The 8194-nt window shown below is 37.2% G+C and overlaps 1 protein-coding gene across 2 annotated transcripts in view; it reads right to left on the bottom strand.

The window, feature by feature from the left end:
• The window catches only part of LOC113056082 (thyroid hormone receptor alpha-like), a 128242-nt gene extending 123685 nt beyond the window's left edge, over nt 1–4557 (bottom strand). For both annotated transcript variants that reach the window (XM_026222567.1, XM_026222568.1), the window contains exon 1: nt 4246–4557. The gene's annotated coding sequence lies outside the window, so the exon portion shown is untranslated. The remainder of the gene's footprint in view (nt 1–4245) is intronic.
• Between the last annotated feature and the right edge of the window lie 3637 nt (nt 4558–8194).

Raw genomic sequence — 8194 nt, forward strand, 5'->3', positions numbered from 1 at the left:
ACTCACCTTCATGTCATTCCAAACCCGTAAGACCTCTGTTCATCTCCTGAACACAGTTTAAGATATTTTAGATTTAGTCCGAGATAGTGTTGTCACGGTACCAAAATTTCAGTAATCGGTACAGATACCAGTGAAAATCCACGGTTCTCTGTACCAATTTCGGTACCAAAGCAAAACACAAAAATATGCTAATAAAAAAAAAAAAAAAAACTTTTTAGCACCAAAAATAAAACCAATGCCATTCTTTATACTTATTTACGATTGTGTTTAAAGTTTTTCTACAAGTTATATAATTATGAAAAATAGTAAACAAGTTTCACCCAAATTTAATTTGTCTTTTAATTTATTAAATGTAAACACATTTTATTTTTGGTAAATAAAGGGGATTTGCAATTAAAATTAAAACATGGAAGAAATATTGTAATTTATTTCATTAAAAAATTTAGTTTTATAATTTTTTTCAACAGTAGTAGCAGTATCACATACATTTTACTAAATAATAGTAATATTTCTAGCACAATTTTAGGCCTAATGAATGCATATTTGTCATTTTAACTGAAATTAAGACTGGTGGTGATGCTTAAGATATTTTTGGTCATTGAGGGTTTCTGTAAAAAAAAATTTAATAGATCATATTAATTATTATTAAAAGATAATACTACTACTGATTCTACTATCATACTAATGTATATACAATGCACTATGAATTAATGAGCTGCTGGGATCATGAATAGTAATCACGTTGTCTGCGTTCGGTCAAACCGATTTGCTGAAATCAAAACAGGGACGGTACTAATCAAAAACTATCAGCCCCCTGGCCAATGAAATTGCCATTTGCGCATTAGCCCTGCCCACTACCGGAGAAACCGGTATGTCTTCTGCTTGTTCGAAAATGAATATGAATAATTCTAAATGAACTCCATTATTTTGACAAGAGAAGACAACAAAGAATAGTTTACATATAGCTTGTAGATTCAGCATGGTAATACTCTCGCTCTCTCTTTCTTTGCATGTGTGAGAAACAGCGCTATCAGTAAAGCGACGGTCGCGTTGTGCGCCTTCACACAGAGTTTACAGTTCAGCAAATACAGGTACGCTGTGCGTCCATTGAGATGAACTGAAAAGTTCAGATCGCTTGATGGAGAGAGAACTCTGAAGCTCAGATGCTGAAAATAATGCAAGCGTCATGCGCTTCAGTCTATGTAGCAAACAAACCCGCACGTCTCTGCCATCCGATCATTCACACAGAGATGCGCAGAACAACTTTTGCGGCTTAACATTTACCGATACTGGTCCATATGGAGATTTGATTTGATTAATTTATGCTAACTTTGACAAATTCCATGACTTTCCATATTAAAATGTAAGTTTCATTTTCACGACTGGATTTTGGGATTCCGTCCTCGTTTTCTGCTTTGCTTACCATGAACACACACCCGGAGCAGTGGGCAGACATTTATGCTGCGGCGCCCAGTGAGGTTTGGTGTCTTGCTCAAGGGCACCTAAGTTGTGGTATTGAAGGTGGAGAGAGCACTGTACATGCACTCCCCCCACCCACAATAGCTGCCGGCCCGAGACTCGAACTCACAACCCTTCGATTGCGAGTCTGACTCTCTAACCATTAGGCCATGACTTCCCCAAAAAAAGAGCACGCACATATCCCGGGTAATCACTGGCAGTGTGAAAGTGCAAAATCTAGCGACCCGGGAACAATTGCCGGAACACTTTACACGTGTATTTGCCGGAATCGCAGCGTGAAAGGGGCTATACAGAATTGAAATGTATCATAATATATTCTATCGCAACCCCTGTATTGGGATACGTATCATAGCGTTTTAATGCAGGTCAAGTTCCTAAAGGGAAACTTCTCCAGGATATTCATGTAACCATGGTTCCCCAAGGGAACGAGATGCTGCATCTCAGTTCCATACTTCTGGCATCCCTATGAGCACTTGCTTCATTTCTTCATTTCTTACTCAGGGTCACAAACTTGCTTTGCACGTTTACTTTGTAAACACTGGGATGGTACCGTATTTTCCGGACTATAAGTCACACTTTTTTTCATAGTTTGGCTGGTCCTGCGACTTATAGTCAGGTGCGACTTATTTATCGAAATTAATTTGACATGAACCGAACCAAAAGAAATTAATCAATAGAAAACATTACCTTCTCCAGCCGTGAGAGGGCGCTCTATGTCTTCAGTGTAGACTACAGGAGCACTGAGCAGCATAGAAGACATAGAGCGCCCTCTCGCGGCTGGAGACGGTAATGTTTTCTCTTGGTTCTAAATAAGTGACATATGTTTTTTTCCTCATCACGACGTATTTTTGGACTGATGCGACTTATACTCAGGTGCGACTTAAAGTCCGAAAAATATGGTACTTCCGCCTACATCACATGTGACCTTTCGAACCTTACTACATAATGCAAGAAGTCAAGCTAGTGCAAGACGAGCATTTATACAATACAATAATACAAGTTCTTTTGTATACCACATTTAAAAACAACTGGCGTCGAACAAAGTGCTTTACAAGGTTAAAATAATTCTTTATTAGACTGGTAGCGGACCAATGAAGTGGAATCATAACCAGTGTAGTGTGTGATCACTTTTACACTTCACTTTGAAGAGCCAGGCTGCAGCATTCTGAACTAACTATAAGCTTGTGACACAAGTCTGAGAGGCACCAATGTACAAAGAGTTACAATAGTCTAGTCGAGATGTTACAAATGCATGCATGACAGTTTCAAGATTCTTACCAGACAAAAAGGGTTTAACCATTTCTTAAAGATGAAGATAATAGAAACAAGACCAGCACATATCTGTTTATCAAATTTAAGACTGTTATCAAGCAAAATTTATGGTTACAAAGTACATACATTTTAATTTTTTGCTAAGAAAATTACCGATCTTTAACTAGACAAGATACTTATTCCTCAGATGGGATCGTGTAGAGCCCTTTGAAGTTGCACCGAAACTGCAATTTGGACCTTCACCCAGTAGTACCCCATTGAAGTCCACTATATGGAGATAAATCCTGTAATGTTTTCCTTAAAAACCTTAATTTCTGTGCGTCTGAATAAAGAAAGATGTGAACATCTTGGATGATTATCAGGAAAGTTTTATTTTGGAAGTGAACTAGTTCTTTAAATTCATTCATTCTACAGGCATTAACATATCTCATGTTCACTTCCCCATGCTGAAAAATGAGAGCGATTAGTAAATGCTTAAATGTTTAATTTGTCTATACAGTGTTAAAAGCAACTGTAAGATCCCTGACCCTGACACAATTCAAAAAGCAATTACTCGATTAGTTATTAAAAAACAGGCCACATTGATATGAATCACTACATACATAACTGAACATAATTTAATTTCACTTTGAAGAACGTGCTTAAAAGATGGAAATGACATTAATACAAACACAACTTTTCTTTATCTTCAAGCAATTCAACATATGGAAAATGGGAAATTGTCTATATAATTACATCAATCTTTTGTACACTGTATATCTGCAATATACTAGTCTTATTGGAAAAAAACCTGGGTTGAGTGTTTAAAAATTAGACAGGTCAAACTTTATTCTGCAAAACTACCACTTTCTATACATGCCATTTTCACTTTAAAAAAAACTCCCCAAGTTTTTAACAAATAAATAACATTAAATAAGGTAGGCTGCTGTAGATGCTGCAAAATGCAAAATAAGTTTACTGTAAACAGTTCACACAAAATTTTCCCACAGAGAGAAATCTAATGCATAAACTCATTTTCTCCAGGCTAAAAGTTCTTCACTTATTTACCTGTTGGTTCCTGTCTCTTCTATGCACGTTTTAGGTGGAAAAGAGTAACTGAAGTGAATCCATCAGCATAAAACGCATGCCTGCTTCAGTACAGTATGTTTATGTGTGAGTGTAGCAGGCACATACTGTACCAGCAAACACGGGGCTACAATGTGTCTGTTGGTACATTATGTGCCTGCTACAAACTAGGCCCTACATACAGCAAGACACTCTCCGAGCCGGCAACCTGTGCAATGTCAGCCTTGCTAACATGCAAAAGCCCGCGTCCACTAAAGCCTTTAGTGTCTTACAGTGGAGGGCGACGGGAATGAACCGTTTTAGCTCTAGTACCGCTGACCTGTCAAAGCACGCAGCGAGCCAACGCTTCGTACGACAGAAGAACACGAACGAGTGCTGCATGAGTGAAGCGCGAGAGTCGTAAATAAACGCGCACGGCGCGCGACTCACCGTGTGAACGTTTGGCGGGTTTCAGAGAGATCGCGGCGATCAAAACGTCCTGCTTCGTGTATCCAGTGCAAGTGTGGAGACACTCGTGCATACAGTGAGCCACAGTGTGCCTTCAAACTAACGTTTCCTCCTCCCAAAGTCCTCCATTTGATCTTTAGCTCGTGGACTAGGCTATCGGTGGAGGGTTTTCCCCTTAAGTTTGAAAGGGAGAAAAGTCCTCTGCCTTGCCCGTGCTGCCACGACAGGGATTTGAAATGAAGAGAATTACTACGATCGCTCCTCCCTCCCCCTCCCCGCTCGCGCTCATGTACAGTACCACGGGGAGCGTATTAAACAATTCAATAAAACGATCTACTGCTCTCTACAGGACTAACACTGTAAAATACTTACATGACTTCAGTCCATCTCTCTCTTTCAGGTTGCTGTCATGTGAGGCGAATGACAGCTCGCGAAGCGTCCGTCAGTGTCCAACATCACTGAAGAAACTCAAAGCCGGGCTTCTGATTAAAAGGTGCATGCAACATTTTTTTCCTAATTATAAGGTTTCATATAAAAATAACGATAATTACTATAATGAAACTTCCATCCAAATAGACTCGTGACTTATCAGTCTTATAATAAAGGCTATTTTATTGTAAATAGAGTTGGTCGCCCCCCTCAGGAGATCACATGACCAGAAATGTCACAATTTTTAATAGCCTACAGCTTACGGATGTGTGTAAAAATGAAACATAAAGCAGTCTCTGTTGGAGTAATGAAACAAGCAAGCCACAGTAGCACACAGGTCTTTTTTTGACACAGATTGAGGAAACATGTTAGGACATATAGAAGCACAAAAAACATCACGGTCGCTGCAGGGGGCAGAAGTAAACCGATGAAAAGGAGCAAAAAAACAAAACAAAACGGTAAACAAACACTTTCAATATAATTCAGTAGCAGTAAGTGAACAAACTTCATTCATCCAAGGTAAAAGGTGCACCAAACCTATGGAGCTCAAAGAGTATAATCTGACCGCATTTAATAACATCTTCCGATGAGGCTGATCGTTACAAATGAGACAAATAAAACTTGCACCTGTCAAGGAATAGTTGGCCAAAAATTATAATAATAATAATACATCTGTTATTGGGCTGTGCATGTCTGCATAAATATCAAAAGAACCAGTAACTTTCAGTTTGGATGCTAATATTTGACTGAACAGTCATTGCTTATCCCCCTCCCAATTTTTAAATCATAAATTATTATAGGTTTAAACTATTCAAGAAATATAGTTAACAATTAGCACAGTTAATGGTCACGATGATTTTCTATTAAATTGAGTCTTCCTAGTTAGGCTGGTTAAAAGTGCTTAGAAATCCCTCAATACATAAAATAAATACATTTATGCTTGATATTTTATTGAAAATGCACATCTGAGGATTCAAGACACTAAGAACATCTCATCCCAAATTCTGTTCTTCCACACACTCTCGAGGACAACATATGAAATCCCTCTGATCGCTGTGGGGTGCTAAACCATAGACAACATATAAAGTTACTAATGCTAGAAAGTCGAGTGCCAACATACAGTATGATGAAGGATTGTCAATTCATATTTAGCACAGTGTTCTTGAAGACCCTCTACAAACACAAAGCATTGTGTACAGTGTTATGTTTCTGTCCTCAGTTATGATGATGATCTAATATTTATGATGTTGATCTAACATATGAAACACACTGTAGTAACAGTGTCCCAAACTGATCTTTAATAAGTCTTATGAGTGGTGTGTTTTTCTGTGATGTGTATGAACCTTCGGGCTTAATCCTTTTAAAGTCAAGCTCTCTAACAGACTCCAATTTTTGCCTTGAGCAAGTGTATCAAAAATGATTCTTTTTAATGCACAGTTTGTAATTTAGATTTTAAAGCAGTTGAAATATAAAGAACACTAATTTAGAGAATTTCATGCTGGTCTAAATCATTTTTAATTATTTTTTATTTTTATTTTTTCAGGGTATAGGCAACTTGAATCTGCCTCAAAGGGTCAAATAAAGTGTAGGATGGGATCAACACTCCAAAGAACTCCTTCTTCCTCATCAAACCCTGGTCTCCCACAGTATAATTCTGTGTTAAACTCTTTAATAGTGCATGTTAATACTTAACACAAATGCCTACATCCTGTAAAGTACAATCCAATTACTGCCTTAAAACCAGCTCTGAGACTAGTAAAACTGCTTTATATGGATTAGAATCCAAAAACAATAAACTCCAGGTTTGCTTAATCCAGGTTTTTTTTTTTTTTTTTTTTGGTTAGAGGGCAAATGTTAAGATTCTAAGATGACATCTTGTGGGATTTGGATGTCAATTATAATATGTAAACATCATATATTTTGGTAAAATTGGTAGAGATTTTGGTAAATGTGGCTGAAATTACCAGATTTCTGCACGGTTCTTTCTTTGTCTGATCAATTGAATTGTCAAACTGTTGTGAAAACTGATTGTTAATGGAAAGAAATACCAGTTTAATTTGGATAACAACAGTTATTTCAGCCGTATCTTGATAGTTTTTGTGTAGCTGAGAGCTCATCGGGGTTGTAGTTCGAACCCTCGGTGGAGTGAAAAAGGACGTTGATTCAGTACAAGGGGGCAGAAGTTTCAAATGTTCCTGTCGTTCTTCAAGGCAACAAGACAGAAACAAACCATGGGTTTGTATATGGTTTCCATGTTTACAGCACACACGCGTATTTGAGTAACATATTCCCAAAGCTTTTCTCTTTATTAGTTAAAACATGTCACATGAACCAACACAGCCATAGTTGTCATGGTGCTGGCATAAATAAGATGCACAGAGCAGCTGAAGATGGAAATTAAAGAAGGTAAACTAATCTTTTAATAGGCTGTTTATGTCGCTACAGTACACCCCTGCACAAACACAAAGCATATAAAACAGCCTGATGTGTTTGTGGGGCCACAGATAAGTATGCCTCGTTTTCCCGTAACATTCCTGCTTTGCATTCATTCAAAAGTCATAAATAAATAAGGGTTAATCTAGTAAATGGAGAAAGGAAAGCCCAGGAAGCATGCATTAGAGCAGAAATCTGATAAAACATGAGTGCTTTGGCTAGCCGCTGTTGAATAATTGCAGGACTTTGCTGACAGTTTTTGAGAGAAATCATTTGTAGATAAAGAAGGACATGTCCCATAACTGCTGAAATCTTTCTTTTCTTTAATTATTTACCTGCACACCAATACCTCGCTTAAGCCTAAAGATCATTTTGAGTTGAGAGAAATGTCTCATTAGATATGCATGGCGGTAAATAATCTAGCCCAGACTGAATGATAATACAATATTTTACAGTAAAGACATTTATGATGTTACAAAAGATTTCTATTTCAAATAAATGCTGTTCTTTTGACCTTTCTGTTGTATCACGGTTTCCACAAAGCATCACATCTCTTTTGAATGTTGATATTAATAAGAAATCAAAAGTTTCTTTGGCACCAAATATGCATATTAAGATGATTTCTGAAGGCTCATGTGACACTGAAGACTGGATGCTGTAAATAGCTCAGCTATAATTTTAAAACAGGCATTTTAAGAGACTTTATTTTCAAAAACAAACTTCCGACCCCAAACATTTGAACATTAGTAGTTTCAGTAATTTGTAATAATTTAAGATTTACTGCACTTTATTGTTTTTGTAATATGTATATTTCCTTTAGTTATTATTAATTTGAATCCATAAAATTAAACTTTTTTTCTCATGTTAAAATTAGGTTTTATGTGTATTTTATTATTTTTTTCTCCTTAAAAACTCCTCAACTCCAGAAAACTGTGTAACGCTGACCACTCATATTGGACATTTTATCTCAAGGCTGGTTCACACGGCAGGATAATTAGGCCCATGGTATTAGGCCCGAATCACCCCTTCCGACAATCTTAAGATGCTCCGATTATCGTAAAATAATCTG

The sequence above is a fragment of the Carassius auratus genome, chromosome 37 (assembly GCF_003368295.1).
Source record: "Carassius auratus strain Wakin chromosome 37, ASM336829v1, whole genome shotgun sequence".
Taxonomy (NCBI): domain Eukaryota; kingdom Metazoa; phylum Chordata; class Actinopteri; order Cypriniformes; family Cyprinidae; genus Carassius; species Carassius auratus.